Raw genomic sequence first — 20,004 nt, 5'->3', positions numbered from 1 at the left:
TATGTGCTGAACTCTCACTTTCAGATTGTCACTGATAAAACTTGAAGCCAGGGGTAACTTACAATGTTCTCCTCACAATAACAGTAACTGATAAACAGAATGCTGGAAATGCAGAGCAACACACACAAAATGCTAGAGGAACTCAGCAGGTTAGGCAGCATCTATGGAGATGAGCAAATTGTCAATGTTTCAGGCCAAGACCCGTCCTCATGAATCAAGAAGTGGGGTCTCAACCCGAAATCTTAACTGTTTGTTCTTTTCCATTGATATTAATTGATGCTTTTTTCTCACCACAGAAAGCTGTGTAAACTTTTGACTACTTCCAGCATTTTCTGTGCTCATTTCAGATTTCTAGCATCTGCAGTATTTTGCTTTGTAAATACGTATCAGAGCACTGTCTTGAAAATGTCATTTCATTAATCATTTGCAGCACTTTGGGGACAAAAGTTCCAGATTCACATCTGTATCTTGTGCAGAAAATGTGATTCCCGGTTTTTGTAATAAAATGGCCAAGCACTAACTTTAATAAAAGTTCACTTTCCATTTTTTTCCTAACAATTGTAAGACCATAGACATAGGAGCAGCATTAGGCCATTCAACCCATAGAGCATGCTCCACCATTTCATCATGGCTGATTTATTATCTCGCTCAACCTCATTCTCCTGCCATCTTCCCGTAAACTTTGACATACTTACTATTCAAGAACCTATCAACCTCTGCTTTAAATACACCCAATGACTTGGCCTTCACAGCCACTTGTGGTAATGAATTCCACAGATTCGCCACCCTCTGGCTAAAGAAATTCTTCCTCGTCTCTGTTCTAAAGGGATGTCTTTGTATTCTGAGGCTATGCCCTCTCATCCGAGACTCCTGAACTATAGGAAACATCTTCTCCATCTGTCTGGGCCTTTCAATTTTCGATATGTTTCAATGAGACCCCCCTCATTCTTATAACCTCCAGTGAGCACAGGCCCAGAACTATCAAACACTCCTCATACATTAACAATTTCATTTTCTGGCCTGGTTTATTATAGTCTAATTAAAGTTAATTATCGTGCCACCTTCAATGTTGTTTAACATTCAGCAGCATTTCTTATTAGCAAAGAAATCTTGCATCCAAGAAAAGAGATTTGTGGAAGGAATACCTTCCACAGTGTTGGGCACTGGTTGCTGAAGGCTCAGCTGCTAATTAGTGAGCAATTAAAATCAACTGGGAGTGAGGGAGCTCAGGATGTTGGTCAGTGGTTGGTGGTGCTGGCTGTGAATGGTGTGGGGATGTTGGAAAATAGTGTAGGTTCGGGGTGGGGGCAAGATCTGGAAAAGGAACCGGAAATGGAGGGTTCGGATGAGCGCAGGTTGGCGGGAGGAGGTCGGAATGAAGTTGAATCTAGATCTGGAAAACAGAAAAGGAAACATAATGTTGGAATGATTTCAGGTGATGGAGAGGAAGGGAGGGATATTTTGAAAAAAAGAAAAGAAGACTTCAAGATATGATTTAAAATTGATCCGGAACAACCTTCTTCTATCAATCCCAGTAGATTACCTACAGTTATAATCGGCTATAGGGAATATAGATTGTGCTCATACTTTAAGGGGAGGTAATGTGTTAATCATTTGTAAGGATGAGAATTAGTGTGAGAAGGCGTCATGTTTGCAGACTCTACTCGGCAAAAAGATAGTATTTATGTTGCCTAATGAAAATAGAGGTGTTCTGGTAGAGATATTGATGGAAGAGGTTTAATCTCTTTTATTGGGAGGAAAGGTTAAGGAGGTAAAGAGGTTGCAAGTAGTCAGAAATATGGTAAGGATGCGTAGTTTATCTATGTTGATATATTTTGATGAGGTGAAGCTCCCTGTTAAAGTTAGTTTGGGGTATGTTGGCTATAATGTACGAACTTGTATTCCACCTCCACTTAGATGTTACGAATGTAAGAGGTTTGGGCACGTTGCAGCAGTATGCCATGGGAAACTACAAGGTGTATTAAGTATGGTAGGGAATGTAAGTATGAAGATTGTGAAGAAGGCGTAAAGTTTAATTATTGTAATTGTGGAGGAGAACATAGTGCAGACGTGAAGTGCTTAATAAGGCAGCCGAAGTTCAATAGGTTAAAGTACAGTTAGGTGTGTGTTATGCAGAGGCCTTGCAAAAATTTAAATTGAATGTTGATAAAATATTACCAGTCAGAGAAAAGAATGTAAGTCAGTAGATATATGTCAGCATCACCGTTCTCTTACTAAAGATATTTTACGAGCTGATAAAATTATTTGTGATATTTATAACGGATGCGGTGAATTGTACTGTTCAGGCATCTAGTCGTACTGAGAAAATTAAAACTATTGTGAAAGTTGCTGAAAAGTATCTGGGTATAACTGGTGTTATGTGGGAAGCTGTAAATGAAACTCTGATTGGTGGGGTGTCTATATTTCAGTCTCCTTGTGAAGGACAATAATGCGATTAAGAATATTGCAGTGGAATGTGAGAAGCCTGATTTCTGATGGTCAAGGCTTTAAGAAGTTTATTTCTGATTTATCAAGTCTTCCTGATATTATATGTATTCAGGAAGCCTGGTTGTTACCATATTTAAGTTTTTCTTTTATAGGACAATATTGTAATTAGGCATGATAGGTTAGTTGGTAGAGGGGGTGGTGTTGCAAGTTTTATAAGGAAAGGGATAGGACATAGAGTTGTAGATGTGAATGAAGTATATGAAACACTTGTAGTCGAACTATTTGATTGAACATGAAAATTTTTGTTGACCATTTATATTTGTTTAATAAGATCCGCACTTGATTATGGCTGTGTGGCTTATGGAACAGATTAATCTTCAAATTTAAAATGTTTGGATATGATATAGACTTTAAGACTGTTGTGGTGAAGTAAGGTCATCTCCTGTTTCGGCTTTGCTGGTTGAAATGGGACAATTACCCTTACAGTTGAAGAGGTTGAAGTTGATGTTAGTGTACTGGTTTAATTTGAGGAGGCAGAGAAATGATCACCCTAGTCACAGTATGTTGGAACACTGTTGGGAACATCACAAGAAGAGTGTTTTTTGTTTTGGGTGACTGGGTTCTTATCACACTAGGAATATGGGTTTGCTGGATTATGCAATATGTCACACTGTAGCTCTCTTGGAAAACTCACCTTGATTTTTTCCAATGACTTTAGTTGATTTTAGGTTATATGATTTAATGAAGTCTACGCACCCTGATATGCTTGAGGATTAGGAGATTATGGGCAGACTTGTGGGATAATGGGCATTTATAGAGATGGTTTACAAAATACACAAAACTGTTGGATTGATGGAAGAAGGTAGTAAAACAAGAAGGGAAGGAGTTATATTAACACAACTTAGAATTGGGCATACTATGCTTACTTATTCCTCATATCTTGTTAGAAAACATAACTCTGGGGTGTGTGGGTTTTGTCATTATGAAACAGTTGAACACATTCTATTACAGTGTGAAGCATATAAGGTTGAAAGAAATTAAATGCCGTCTTCACTATTACCTTTGAGTGTGGATAGTTTTCATTTTAAAACTTTATTAAGTTATGGAAGTGGCTTTAATTTAATTCACAATGTTGTCTTTCATTATTTATAATCTATAGGGCTTTTTGGGGTAATTTAGTTTTCATTTGATAAAGAACTAGTAGGGGTTTTACTTCCCAACTCTCTACAGCACACTCAAGTCCAGTTGGTGATGGTAATGCACTGCTAAGTTGGACTGCCAACCGCCATTAAAAGTCAGAAGGAGAAGAAGTGAAGCTATTTGCATTTTATTACGGACAGGAGCATTGTACCTGCAGCAGGCATTGGCAGGTTTTGGGCATTCATTCTGACCAATGGTTTTTGAAGAATATCACAACACAGAGGGCACAGGTTCTCTAGTTTTCAGACAAAACAACATTGACCTTGGTGGAGGGAAACAATAGCTCATAAACTGTTACAGATCCCCATGGGAGAAGAGCGGTCCCTAGGATGTGCAATAAGCTTAGAAGAGGCCAGAGGTATTCTCCTGAGAACAAGGCAGGTTGAGAGATTATATACACAGCCTGTATACAAGGACATGATTAGCTTAAATAGAATGGATAAAAAGAAGCTGTTTCATTTAGTATAGACCATTAGACACAGATTTTGAAAGGATATTCCCTCAATATTCCCTTGGACTTTTGATCAAATTTTGTGCAGTCACTTTTAGTAATTTGTGCCTAATCCTACAAACGTTTGTACATAAATCACCTTACTTGTCCTCAATTCCCTCTCTCTTGTCATTAAACAACACTTCGTCAGGTCCTGACGAAGGGTCTCGGCCTGAAACGTCGACTGTACCTCTTCCTAGAGATGCTGCCTGGCCTGCTGCGTTCACCAGCAACTTTGATGTGTGTTGCTTGAATTTCCAGCATCTGCAGAATTCCTGTTGTTCGCGTTTTTTCTCTTGTCATTAAGTTATTTTCTATCATCTCTTATTTCAAGTCACCCTATTATAGGAAGAATATCATTAAGATGGAAAGGGAGTAGAAAAGATTCACAAGGTTGTTACCTAAAATGGAGGGTTTAACTTATAAGGAGAGACTGGGGAGGCTGGTATTTTTTTCCCTGGAGTATTGAAGGCTGAGAGATGATCTTAAGGGTATATAAATTCATGAGGGGGATAGAAAAGGTGGATAGCCATGGTCTTTTTCCCAGGATAGGAGAGTCTGAAGTTAAAGACTAATAGGAAGTATTCTAGAGTTATGTGAATTTAATGGATATTAATTTAAGCAACAACCAGTCTTCTGTTTTTATGGTTAATTACAAGCATTAAATTGAAGTTAAGAGCACAGACTGGCCCACAGACTAAGAGATTGCATATGTTCACAATGGTACAATTTCCTTAAACCCATGGTTGATACAGGGCAATTAATACAACCCCATTGTTTTAACATTTGCATGATAAATGTGCAATCTCTATTTTTGAGGCCACTTCCCATTAACTTAAATGCTTATACCAAACTGTCTACTTTGTCTAAATATTTAAACTGTAATGGCACCAGGAGCTGCACCCATATATATGACAATATATCCACCGATCAGCACCCTTAGCAACAAAGTGAGTTTTGAAAGGCAGTTAGTACAGAATGCTACATAGTTGAAATTATTACCCTCAGCTAAAGAATAAATCGTCCTTTGTGTGTGTAAGAATTGTAGTTTCCAAATTTTGCTTCATATCAATTTAAGAGAGAATTGCTCCTTAAAGCCACACTTTATGCTCTACACTAATTATTCACGCCGCTTCCTTCACCGTCCTAACCTTTTCAGAAAAAAAAGCAATTGTGGAAATTATAATTATAGAAAACAAAACTGCTGAAAACATGACGGCATAGTTTCCTCAAACGACAAAAGAAATTGTCACATAAGTTTTTTCCCTAGTTACTTTAGTAAATTGCTATTATTTGTCAAGCCATGCTATTATTGAAAATGATTTAATACAAAACATAATTGGAAAGATTAGCTTTAATAGTGAGTAAGAACAAACGAGTGTATTTTATGAAGCAGTCTCATTTCCTGACTGAGGTAGAGTTGATTCATCACTGACACACTATGAAGTTGGTGACTTTGATTTACTGGTAATAACTATGTATGACCATCATGGTCATTTTAAAGTTGACATTGCTTTTGAATTTCCATTAATTTTTGAAATGTGACCTCACTATGCCACATCCTTTGCTGAGCTCAGGAGAGAACTGTGTGTAGGTGGTTTATTCTGCTTGTGTACTATACTTCATAACTGGTATTTGGGGTCATGTTCTAGAAACATAGAAAACCTACAGCACCATACAGGCCCTTCAGCCCACAATGCTGTGCTGAACATGTACTTACTTTAGAAATTACCTAGAGTTACCAATAGCCCTCTATTTTTCTAAGCTCCATGTACCTATCCAGGAGTCTCTTAAAAGACCCTTTCGTAACTGCCTCCACCACCATTGCCGGCAGCCCATTCCACACACTCACCACTCTCCGCGTAAAAAAACTTGCCCCTGGCATCTCCTCTGTATCTACTTCCAAGCACCTTAAAACTGTGCTCTCTTGTGCTAGCCATTTCAGCCCTGTGAAAAAGCCTCTGACAATCCACACAATCAATGCCTCTCATCATCTTATACACATCTATTAGGTCACCTCTCATCCTCCGACACTCCAAGGAGAAAAGACCAAGTTCACTCAACTGATTCTCATAAGGTATGCTCCCCAATCCAGGCAACGTCCTTGTAGATCTCCTCTGCACCCTTTCTATAGTTTCCACATCATTCCAGGAATGAGGTGACCAGAACTGAGCACAGTACTCCAGGTGGGGTCTGACCAGGGTCCTATATAGCTACAACATTACCTCTCGGCGCTTGAACTCAATCCCACGGTTGATGAAGGGCAATGCTCCGTGTGCCTTCTTAACCACAGAGTCAATATGCACAGCTGCTTTGAGTGTCCTATGGAGTCGGACCCAGATCCCTCTGATCCTCCACACTGCCAGGAGTCTTACCATTAATACTATATTCTACCATCATATTTGACCTACCTCACGCTTATCTGGGTTGAACTCCATCTGCCACTTCTCAGCCCAGTTTTGCATCGATGTCCCACTGTAACCTCTGACAACCTTCCACACTATCCACAACACCTTCAACCTTTGTGTCATTAGCAAATTTACTAACCCATCCCTCCACTTCCTCATCCAGGTCATTTATAAAAATCACGATGAGAAGGGGTTCCAGAACAGATCCCTGAGGCATACCACTGGTCTCCATGCAGAATATGACCCATCTACAACCACTCTTTGCCTTCTGTGGCTAAGTCAATTCTAGATCCACAAAGCAAGGTCCCCTTGGATCCTATGCCTCCCTACTTTCTCAATAAGCCTTGCCTGGGATACCTTACCAAATGCCTTGCTAAAATCCATATACACTACATCTACTGCTCTTCCTTCATCAATGTGTTTAGTCACATCCTCAAAAAATTCAATCAGGCTCAGATGACCGGCCTTTGACAAAGCCATGCTGACTATTCATAATCATATCATGCCCCTCCAAATGTTCACAAATCCTGCCTCTCAGGATCTTTTCCATCAACTTACCAACCACTGAAGTAAGACTCAATGGTCTATAATTTCCTGGGCTATCTCTATTCCCTTTCTTGAATAATGGAACAACATCTGCAACTGTCCAATCCTCTGCAACCTCTCCTGTCCCCATTGAGGGTGTTCTTCTAATTCAATAAGTACTGCTGCTCCAGCCACACTTCACAACTTCAGGAGTTCCATTCTGAGCTATGGGCCTTGGCAAATGTTTATATAAGAGACCTGCCACCTCTCATTTGAGCCAAGAACTCTCATCAGATCTGGATCTCTGAATTGTTGAGCAGAGAGGGTGTGAACAGGCTTCCTACTGACATCAAGTCAAGGAGATCCCACTACCTAGTGGCATTGTGAGGAGCAACATGAGAACAGTCAGCGGGTAAAGCCACCTTGCTAATGTAGACATGGCTGTCATTGGTAATTGGCTTATTGTTGTCATGTGTACTGTGATAGAGTGAAAAGCTTTGTTTTCTGTGCTACTCAGTTAGATCATTCCAGGGTACTGTAGTACAAATGGAAAAACACTATCAAAATGCAGAATATTGTGTTGTAGTTGCAGTGAAAGAGCAGTGCAGGTAGAGAGGTAAGGTGTATGGGCCATGACAAGGTAGACTGAGAGAACAAGGAGATGAGCAGCTTTCCTCATAATTCATTTTTGTACCTTTATTTTGTTATTTATAGTAATTTTATGTCTTTGCACTATACTACTGCAATAGAACAACAAATTCCACATCATGTAATTCGTTCGAACTCATAGGACTAGATGTTTCAATCCCTTTGATAAGCAGATCCTAACTCGGGTCATAGCACAGAGATCTTGAGGGGACTTAAGCTTGGTGGGTGGCAGATGATTCCCAAGAGTCATCAGGAGGGCACACTCCTTCTTAGATGTTTTGTCAATTTAAGCCCACTACATCTCCAGAGGGCTCGCCAGTGCGACCCAGCGTCCCAGGTGCAGCCCCCCTCCACTTCTGGCCAACCATGGGTCATTTTGCCATCACTCCTCTTCATCCATAAACAGTGGCTGCTTCGCTCAGCTACCTCCTAGAGTTCTTTCATAACTTGCCGCTGGCCCTGGCCTCGAATCCCTTTGGCAATCTGACCATGGATGTAGCCGCAAATCCTCTACAGCCAACCTCTACTAGGAAAATCTGCGCATTCCATCAATGCTGCTTAGCATCTGTGGCCAGCTCAGCGTATCTTACATATTTCCGCTCATACGCCTCCAGATTGCATCTTCCCAGGGCACTGTCAGCTCTGAGATTACTACAGCCTTCAGATTGCTGGACCACAAGATCAAATCTTGTCTGAGGGTGGTGGTGGCTATCTTTGAGGGAAATATTAGCCTTTTGTCAAGGTTAACAGCCATGTTCCAATCATGAGCAGATTCCAGTATGCCTGACACCAACCATGTCACTGAGGGTGGCACTGTCTGTCCTTGCCGGACAAAGGAGATGATGGTACTTCCAGTCATATGGGGCTTAGGGTTGTTATTCAGCTGTTGCTTCTCCACAAAGATAGTGATAATAAACCTGAACTCTGAATTCTGAAACTTTCTCATACAAGAGGTCCATTAAAGAGTCTTATAATAGTGAGGTTTAGCTACCTTTGAGTGTGGTGGTACATGTTTTCAAACTTTTGTATCTTCTGCTCGATAGAAGAAGGGAGAAGAAAGAATGACTCTAGTGGGAGAGAGTTTGATTGTGTTAGTAGCTTTCCTATAGACAGTGGGAAGTGTAGACAGAGTTAATGGAGGGGAGGCTAGTTTTCGAGATAGTCTGCATTGTGTTCACAACTTTCTGTAATTTCCTGTAGTCTTGGGCAGAGCATTTGCATTATCATGCTGTGATGCATGCAGAAAGGCCCTCTGTGATGCACCTATGAAATTGTTGACGGTTATTGGGGATATGCTGAATTTCCTTAGACTTTTAAGGATGTAGAGGCACTAGTGTGTTTTCTTGGCCATAGCATCTATATGGCTGGATAAAATATTAGTGATTAATACACCTCACAACTTGAACCTCACAACCGTCTCCACCTAATGGAAAGCCCCAGCAGTCACTCCTTTAAGGGCTGGTCTATGGATCAAACAATGTGGCCTCGTACATGCCAGCCTTTTGCTAGACAATTTGTAGTGTTTTACTTGTGCAACAAATGACTCCTTCCTAATTAGGAATACCTGTAAACATATAACTTGGAATGTTTCAGTATAACTGAAACCATTACCCTGCATTTGTACTGTAGGTAACCAAGCAACAACTGAACACATTCATCAATCTTTTTAGATACTGCAAACATTTATGTACTTCACAAAGCAAATAAATGCAAATGTTGGAAATCTGCAATAAAATCATGTACTGCTGGAAATGTGAATAGAACAAAGCAATGCCCATTTCTTCATGGAATATATGGTAAAGCCTTTGTTTTAATCTTACGGGGCCCAGTCCTTCATCTTTTATTTTGTTAGATTGGCTATCATGATGTGATCTCTGCTTCTTATTCAGTAGCTTAATGTTCATTGACAATTTTTACCCTGATCTCAATTTCATATAGTTCCACCTCTCACTCTCCCTTTCCATTCCCTGACGTTATATCTCCATTTCAGGGGATAGGTAGGTGACCAAAGTTCATTATAAGTCCACAGATTTCCACAACTACCTTGACTATATTTTTACCAGACCTTGTTTCCTGTAGTTACAACATTCCAGTCTCTGTTTCTCTGGCCCAGTTGTACTGATGTTACCTTCTATTCCAAGTCCTTTCATACTTTCCCCATGTTCACCACATTTGTTCAATTTCCCCAAACTTCTGCCCTCATCCCTTTTTCTCCCGCCCAGACAAATGTTTCCTTATCCATATCTCCGCCTTACACAACACCAATACCAACATTCCACAAATTATCTGTAAATTCTGTCATATTTACACAGATACCACCATCAGACATTTACAAGGACTCCCCACTATTATCTGGGTATTGGGGCTCCCCACTAACTTCTCAGGTCATGGAATAGGACTTGGGACTCTAGCAGTTTTTAGTGGGAAATCTGAGTCTGAACAGGGAAGTAAAAGCCAGGTTTGTTTTCATCATTTTGCTCAAGTCTTTTAATTATGCTATTTTAATTAGCCTTTTTTAATATATATTGCAATTTGTTTATTTTAATAACACATTGTAATAAATGAATGGGGGAGGTAGTTAAAAATGATTAAAGTACAATTGCAGTATTCACTGTATTGAAAGTCCCTTTTTGCCAGCTTTCTTTCTGTACCTGCCCAGATCAATTTCAGCATGCAGGGTCCATGGGGGCTATTTCATGCAACTGTGATTGTCCAGTATCATCTAGGCCAAAGCTACAACTATCTTACCATCTGAAACTACCTCTAGCATTATGTCTGTAAATCTAGTATTCTATATTTAATTCAATGATTAACTATTGAAAAGCCTGCAATGACTCATTAAAAGTCAAAGCAACTGTGAGTGGTTGAGTGGAGCAGAAGTGAAACATTTCAAATAAAATCAGCTTCAGATTTGCCACTGTTTGTATGTGTTCTAATGTTAACATTTGAAATAGGATTTCTACATTCCTCAGCAATTAATTCCAACAATATACAGTATGTAGCATAAACATTAAAAATGCATTTATTGATATTGATCACCTTTATCATAGTGATTGCAATTATTTATTGCACAGGTTACTAACATTATATGGATGGCATCCATTAGCCTCGCGAGACCATGAATTTGCGTCTGGAAAGTCTTGCTTCAGTCTCTCCAGGGCGCAGGCCTGGGCAAGGTTGTATGGAAGACCGGCAGTTGCCCTAGCAGCAAGTCTCCCCCCTCCATGCCATCGATGTTGTCCAAGGGACGGGCAAGGGCCGATACAGTTTGGCACCAGTGATGTCGCAGGAATTGCCAGAGCAAGCTTGAAAGCAACATCAGACTGCCTTAGGGACTCCAGCTCCGGATTTGTCCTCAGGGTTTACTCCTGAAGCCTTTCCCATGAGTGGGTATGGCTGCAAGGCACCAGAGGTTTGAAATCACAGTTTTCTCTCTCTTAGATGGACTGCCTTCCCAGGCTGACGAGCTCCATCTACCCGAAGCACTGGTTTTAAGGCGTCAGGATCCACCTTCGCCCCTTCTCCTGTCAGTAGAAACGGTTCCACCGGGCTTAGAGGCTAAGCCACACGAGAAGGCCAGGAGTTGGATTTGGTTGTCAGAGGCTATTTGAGGCACATGCCGTGAGGAGCACTTTTAGGTAGTGGCAGTTTGTCCCCACTACCACTCCTCGGCTTAGCTCATAGACCATACGACAAAGGGGCAGAAGTTGGCGACTCGGTCCATCGAGTCTGCTCTGCCATTTTATCATGAGCTGATCCATTCTCCCATTTAGTCCCAGTCCCCCGCCTTCTCACCATAACCTTTGCTGCCCTGACTATTCAGATACCTATCAATCTCTGCCTTAAATACGCTTAATGACTTGGCCTCCACTGCCGCCCGTGACAACAAATTCCATAGATTCACCACCCTCTGGCTAAAAAAATTTCTTCACATCTCTGTTCTGAATGGGCGCCCTTCAGTCCTTAAGTCATGCCCTCTCATACTAGACTCCCCCATCATGGTAAACAACTTTGCCACATCCACTCTGTCCATGCCTTTCAACATTCGATATGTTTCTATGAGGTCTCCCTTCATTCTTCTAAACTCCAAGGATTACAGTCCAAGAGCAGACAAACGTTCCTCATATGTTAACCCTCTCATTCCCTGAATCATTCTAGTGAATCTTCTCTGTACCCTCTCCAATGTCAGCACATCCTCTCTTAAATAAGGAGACCAAAACTGCCCACAGTACTCCAAGTGAGGTCTCACCAGTGCCTTATAGAGCCTCAACATCACATCTCTGCTCCTATACTCTATTGACAACCTTGGAACCAACATTATATGACTACTACAGTTATGAAGCTAGTTTTCAAATCCATTGCAAACACTTATGAAGAAGTATACTAACAGAAAGCCATTTGTGTGCATAGTGAAAACAAAATAAATTATTTTTAAGCTGATTTCCTTCTGGCTTCATTTCAAGCAATTATCATTATGTGCTTCGTCAATGAGATATTTCAGCTCCATGCAGAGCTGTCGGGTTATGTTCTAGTTTTAATCTATTTTTATTAGTAATTGATGGCACAGAATTTCAGTGGGCCTGCATGGCCTGCAATTTCAGTCTGTTTTGCAAGCCAGATTTACAGGTGTAAAACAGGCCTGGAACTGTCCAATCTGTAACCAATAATCACAGACTTTCTATAAGGTAGGGAGAACCCTGTCAGGTATTTTGTGATGGGCTCCTCTGAAGGCAGCCAGGACACAATAAAAGCTAAGTTCAATATTAAATTAAAGGTCTTGTTCATTTTGTTGAAAGGATTCAAAAGGATTGTGTTATTTCACTTCTACTCATCATCTGGACTCTTTACCCACCAAAGCTGTTAAAGGATTTACCACTTCCACACAAATCGAATGCAAGTTTGTCATTTTTAAGTTGCTCTTTCATTCCGGGAGTTGGTGGCCTACTTTCTATCTTCAAGAACTTTTTGCTTTTTGATTGTTAGTTTTGCTGGTGCACAAACAATTAATTGACTGTATTGCACGGACTTGCCATAATGAATTTGCAGCAACATCTTAACATGGTGCTTCTGCCCTGTGAAAAGCCGGGAGAATTCTCTTGATCTCACAAAGGAATGACTCATTTGTGGTCCATCTTATTCCTGCCAATAGCTGATAAATTGCAACTTTTTTGTATGATTGCCGTTTTAAGGCAGAGTCCTCATCTGCCTCCATGATCCTACAGGTATTAACTTAAATTAACTCCATCAGTTCTCTTATAAATAAAAGTTCAAGATTTGATGGAATTGTTGAAAGAAATACAAATTCATCTTTTGAGTGGTAATTGTAATGTCCTTAAGTGTATACAATGAGTTCCTAATGGATCTCTGGGTTTCAACCTAGCAACAGGTGAGGTACCAGAGGATTCCTTAGCAACAGATGAGATACTGGAGTATTGGAGGATAGCTAAAATTATTCCATTGTTTAAGAAAGACTCTAAAAATAAACCATGAAATTATAGGCCAGTGAGCCTGACAGCAGAAGGAAAGTTATTGGAATATTTTCTAAGAGATTGGATATGAATATTTAGGTAAACATGAGCTGATTAGGAATAGTCAGCATGGCTTCATGTAAGGTAGGTCATCTAACCAATCTTACAGAGTTTTTCAAAAACGTTACCTGTAAAGTTGATGAAGGCAAGGCAGTAGATGTTGTCTACATGAAGTTTAGCAAGGCATTTGACAAGTTCCTGCATGGAAGGCTGGTCAAAAAGGTTCAGTCACTCGGCATTCAGGATGAGGTTTAATTCAGTTCAGTTCCGTTTTTGTTTATTGTCATTTAGAAATGCATGCATTAAAAATGATACAACGTTCCTCCAGAATGATATTACAAGAAAACACAGGACAAACCAAGACTAAAACTGACAAAACCACATAATTATAACATGTAGTTACAACAGTGCAAAGCAATACCATAATTTGATAAAGAGCAGACCATGGGCACGGTAAAAAAAAAAGTCTCAAAGTCCCGATAAACTGATCATCCCATGCAGGCAGCAGAAGGGAGGAACTCTCCCCGCTATGAATCTCCAAGCGCTGCCAACTCGCAGATGCAGCGCCATTGGAAGCACCCGACCTCAGCAGACTCTGAGTCTGTCCGAAAACTTCGAGCCTCTGACACAGCCTCTCTGAGCACCATCCTCTGCCGAGCACCTTGACCCTGTCCCAGCTGCTGAGCAACAAGCAAAGCCGAGGACTCGGGGCCTTCTCCTCCGGAGATTCTGGACACACAGTAGCAGCAGCAGTGAAAGAGGCATTTCAGAAGTTTCACCAGATGTTCCTCCGTGCTGTCACGTTCGTCTCCATCAAATCAGGATTGTGCACGGCACCCTACTTGACAAATAACAGACATCACCACCGGAGTGGCTGCTGCGAGCTGGGTCGTGCCGCCATCTTCCCACCATAAAGTAATTGGATTTGACATTAGCTTTGTAAGAGAACCCAGAGAGTGGTAGTGGATGATTGCTCCTCTGACTGGAGAGCCTGTGACTTGCCGAGTGCTGCAGGGATGGGTGCTGAGTCCATTGTTATGTCATTTTTCTCAATGATCTAGATTAGCAAATTTGTGGATGACACCATGATTGGCGGTGTAGTAGACAATGAGAAAAACTATCAGAGCTGGCAGTGGGATCTGGACCAGCTGGAAAAATGGGCTGAAAAATGGCAGATGGAATTTAATGTTGACAAGTGTGAGATGTTGCACTTTGGTGGGACCAGCCAGGGTAGGTCTTAGACAGTGGATGGTAGAGCACTGAGGAGTTCTGTAGAACAAAGTGATCTGCGAATACAGGTCCATAATTCAGTGAAAGTGGTGACACGGATAGATAGGTTCATAAAGAGAGCCTTTGGCACACTGACCTTTATAAATCACAGTACTAAGTACAGGAGATAGGATGGCTCATTGAACATTACAGCACATTATAGGCCCTTTGGCCCACTATGTTGTGCCGACCCTCAAACCCTGCCTCCTATATAACCCCCCACCTTAAATTCCTCCATATACCTGTCTAGTAGTCTCTTAAACTTCACTAGTGTATCTGCCTCCACCACTGACTCAGACAGTGCATTCCACGCACCAACCACCCTCTGAGTAAAAAAACCTTTCTCTAATATCCTCCTTGAACTTCCCATCCCTTCCCTTAAAGCCATGTCCTCTTGTATTGAGCAGTGGTGTCCTGGGGAAGAGGTGCTGGCTATCCACTCTATCTATTCCTCTTAATATCTTGTACACCTCTATCATGTCTCCTCTCATCCTCCTTCTCTCCAAAGAGTAAAGCCCTAGCTCCCTTAATCTCTGATCGTAATCCATACTCTCTAAACCAGGCAGCATCCTGGTAAATGTTCCATTTCCAATGCTTCCACATCCTTCCTATAGTGAGGCAACCAGAAATGGACACAGTACTCCAAGTGTGGCCTAATCAGAGTTTTATAGAGCTGCATCATTACATCGCAACTCTTAAACTCTATCCCTCGACTTATGAAAGCTAACACCCCATAACTTTCTTAACTACCCTATCTACCTGTGAGGCAACTTTCAGGGATCTGTGGACATGTACCCCCAGATCCCTCTGCTCCTCCACACTACCAAGTATCCTGCCATTTACTTTGTACTCTGCCTTGGAGTTTGTCCTTCCAAAGTGTACCACTTCACACTTCTCTGGGTTGAACTCCATCTGCCACTTCTCAGCCCACTTCTGCATCCTATCAATGTCTCTCTGCAATCTTTGATAATCCTCTACACTATCTACAACACCACCAACCTTTGTGTCGTCTGCAAACTTGCCAACCCACCCTTCTGCCCCTACATCCAGGTCATTAATAAAAATTATGAAAAGTAGAGGTCCCAGAACAGATCCTTGTGGGATACCACTAGTCACAACCCTCCAATCTGAATGTACTCCCTCCACCACGACCCTCTGCCTTCTACAGGCAAGCCAATTCTGAATCCACCTGGCCAAACTTCCCTGGATCCCATGCCTTCTGGCTTTTTGAATAAGCCTACCATGTGGAACCTTGTCAAATGCCTTACTAAAATCCATGTAGATCACATTCACTGCACTACCCTCGTCTATATGCCTGGTCACCTCCTCAAAGAACTCTATCAGGCTTGTTAGACATGATCTGCTCTTCACAATGCTGACTGTCCCTGATCAGACCATGATTCTCTAAATGCCCATAGATCCTATCTCTAAGAATCTTTTGCAACAGGTTTCTCACCACAGATGTAAGGCTCACTGGTCTATAATTACCTGGACTGTCCCTACTATCTTTTTTGAACAAGGGGACAACATTCGCCTCCCTCCAATCCTCCGGTACCTTTCCTGTGGACAATGAGGACATAAAGATCCTAGCCAGAAGCTCAGCAATCTCTTCCCTAGCCTGGTGGAGCAGCCTGGGGAATGTTCCTTCAGGCACTGGGGACTTATCCATCCTAATATATTTTAACAACTCCAACACCTCCTCTCCCTTAATATCAACATGCTCCAGAATATCGGCCTCACTAATATTGTCCTCACCATCATCAAGTTCCCTCTCATTGGTGAATACCGAAGAGAAGTATTCATTGAGGACGTCGCTCACTTCCACAGCCTCCAGGCACATCTTCCCACCTTTATCTCTAATCGGTCCTACCTTCACTCCTGTCATTCTTTTGTTCTTCACATAATTGAAGAATGCCTCGGGGTTTTCCTTTACCCTACTCGCCAAGGCCTTCTCATGCCCCCTTCTTGCTCTTCTCAGCCCCTTCTTAAGCTCCTTTCTTGTTCTTTATATTCCTCAATAAACCCATCTGATCCTTGCTTCCTAAACCTCATGTATGCTGCCTTCTTCCACCTGACTAGATCTTCCACTTCACTTGTCACCCATGGTTCCTTCACCCTACCATTCTTTATCTTCCTCACTGGGATAAATTTATTCCTAAAATCCTGTAAGAGATCTCTAAACATCGACCGCATGTCCATAGTACATTTCCCTGCAAAAACATCATCCCAATTCACACCTGCAAGTTCTAGCCTTATAGCCTTATAATTTGCCCATCCCCAATTAAAAATATTCCTGTCCTCTTTGATTCTGTCCTTTTCCATGATAATTATAAAGGCCAGGGAGCGGTGGTCACTGTCCCCAAGATGCTTACCCACTGAGAGATCTGAGACCTGACCCGGTTTGTTACCTAGTACTAGATCTAGTATGGCATTCCCCCTAGTCGGCCTGTCAACATACTGTGACAGAAATCCATCCTAGACACACTTAACAAACTCTGCCCCATCTAAATCCTTGGAACTAATCAGGTGCCAATCAATATTAGGGAAGTTAAAATCACCCATGATAACAACCCTGTTATTTTTGCACCTTTCCAAAATCTGCCTCCCAATCTGCTCCTCTGTTTCTCTGCTGCTACCAGGGGACTATAGAATACCCCTAATAGAGTAACTGCTCCCTTCCTGTTCCTGACTTCCCCCCATACTGACTCAAAAGAAGATCCTGCTACATTACCCACCCTCTCTGTAGCTGTAATAGTATCCCTGACCAGTAATGCCACCCCTCCTCCCCTTTATCCCCCCTCTCCATCCCTGTTAAACCACTGAAATCCAGGAATATTGAGAATCCATTCCTGCCCTGGTGCCAGCCAAGTCTCTGTAATGGCCACTACATCATAATTCCATGTATGTATCCAAGCTCTCAGTTCATCACCTTTGTTCCTGATGCTTCTTGCATTGAGATACACGCACCTTAGCCCTTCTACCTTACTACCTTTACACCCTTTATTCTGCTTCTCTTTCCTCAAAGCCTCTCTATATGTTAGATCTGGCTTTACTCCATGCATTTCTTTCACTGCTCTATCGCTCTGGGTCCCATCCCCCTTGCAAATTAGTTTAATCCCTCCCGAACCATGCCAGCAAACCTACCTTCAAGGATATTGCTCCCAAGCAATATCCCAAGGATATTGCAAGGCTATTGAAGTTGTATAAGACATTTGGTAAAGCCCAAGTTGGAGTACTGTGCAGTTTTGGTGAGCTACCTACGGGAAAGATGTAAATGAGGTTGAAGGAGTACAGAGAAAATTTCCAAGGATGTTGCCATAACTGCAGGACCTGAGTTATATAAAAAGATTGACTAGGTTAGGAATTTATTCCCTGGGATGTAGAAGATCTAGAGTAGATTTGATAGATTTGATAGAGGTATATGGAATTATGAGGGATATAGGTAAATGCAAGAAGGCTTATTCCACTGAGGTCATGGGTTAAGGGTAAAAGGTGAGAAGTTTAAGTGAAACATGAGGAGAATCTTCTTCACTGAAAGGGTGGTGAGAGTGTGGAATGAGCTGCCAGTGCAAGTGGTGCATGCGAGCTTGATTTCAATGTTTAAGAGAAGTTTGGATAGTATGGAGATCTATGGTCCGGGTGCAGGTTGATGGACATAGCCAATTTAAATGGTTTGGCATGGACTAGATGAGCTGAAGAGTCTGTTTCGGTGCTGTATTTTTCTATGACTCTATGATTTTATAATGAAGCTACAATGATTTTCATCTGGCAAATTGAATATCAGACATGGCAAGATTAATCACAATTTTGCTTTAACTATTTTGAAACCAATTTAGTCATTAGAAAAGAAAAGGAATGCTTTGCAGCTGATACGGGAAGTATTAGTGTTGTAAATGATCTTTTATTTCTATAACTACATTCATATGTCAATTACTAGTGCTGGTTTTTTCCTTCTCTTCCATCTTATGCAAAAATAAATACAGATAATATGATCTCCATCTTTGAAATTAACTTTATTTTGGGTTGAAAGTCATCAATATCCCAGGAGCCACAGTAAATCAGAAGAATGCATCTAAGACTTATTAAGTCATACTTCGTTAATATCTATTTACAGTATTATATCAGCAATGTTGTTGCAGCAACTCAGCACCTCAGTTCCCTAGGATACCATTCTACAAGGAAGAACAAAATCTCATGATTAAGGTTGGGAACTGAGAGCCTGTAAGTGATCAGAATCAAGCTTCAAGATTTTGTTATCCTGAATTTTTGTTTTGTTTGCTATGGAGCTGAGTAAATACTAAGAAAAGTCAATGAATAATTATAAAACACTTCCCACTATTTGTTATAATCTCATTTTTCTCAGTTATTGACGTAAAGATCTCAGTGCCTGCAATCTAAGACTCTCAGAAGCAGTGACGTACATAGCTTTCTGCAGAAATTATTCCTAACGATGATTCATAAATTTTGGAAATTGGCTTGGTCTTCAGATTTTTTTTTAACTTGAATATTATAATTAAGAGTAATGACAGCTAAATTAAGTTCTTTACTCAGTTAGCTGTAGAACTTCATATAATATTGCAGTTCAGCAATAAATAAGCACTACCAGATTATTCCTTTCTGAGATTATCTTCTGTCATTTTTATTGATTTTTGAAATATACTGCTAAAATCAAAACAATCCTATAAGCAATGTACGTGTTTAAATGGAACCTAGAGTTATAATTTTAAACATCAAGATTACAAATGTGACCACTAATGCCAAATTAGTTTCAATATAATGATCAAAGCATCTGCAAAGGTTTGTGGTACAAGTCAAATCATTGAAGCAGCCAGTCAGGGTATAACAAACATAAAAGATCCTGCAGACACTGGAAATCCAGAGCAATACTCACAAAAAGATCAAGCAGGGTAGGTCTTGCTCGAGGAACAGTAGGACACTGAGGAGTGCGGTAGAACGAAGCGATCTGGGAATACAGGTTCATAATTCATTGAAAGTGGCGTCATAGGTTGATAGGTTTTTAAAGGAAGCTTTTGGCACATCAGCCTTCATAAATCAGAGTAATGAGTGTAGGAGATAGGAAGCTATATTGAAGTTGTATAAGACATTTGTCAGGCATAATTTGGAGTATTGTGTGTAGTTTTAGTCACCTACCTCATATAGTCATAGAGTATTACAGTACAGAAACAGGCCCCTCAGCCTATCTAGACTATGTTGAACTATTTAAACTGCCTAATCCCATCGACATGTACCTGGACCATAGCCCTTCATACCCCTACTATCCATGTACCTATCCAAACTTTGCTAAAATGTTGAAATCAAGCTCACGTGCACTACTTGTGCAGGCAGCTCATTCCACTCTCACAACCCTCTAAGTGAAGAAGTTTTTTCTCATGTTCCCTTAAACTTTTCACCTTTCACCCTTAACCCATGACCACTAGTTGTAGTCCTACCCAACCTCAGTGAAATAAGCCTGTTTGCATTTAACCTA

The sequence above is a fragment of the Mobula birostris genome, chromosome 7 (genome assembly GCF_030028105.1).
Source record: "Mobula birostris isolate sMobBir1 chromosome 7, sMobBir1.hap1, whole genome shotgun sequence".
NCBI classification, from domain to species: Eukaryota; Metazoa; Chordata; class Chondrichthyes; order Myliobatiformes; family Myliobatidae; genus Mobula; species Mobula birostris.
Note: the sequence above shows the minus strand (reverse complement) of the source record.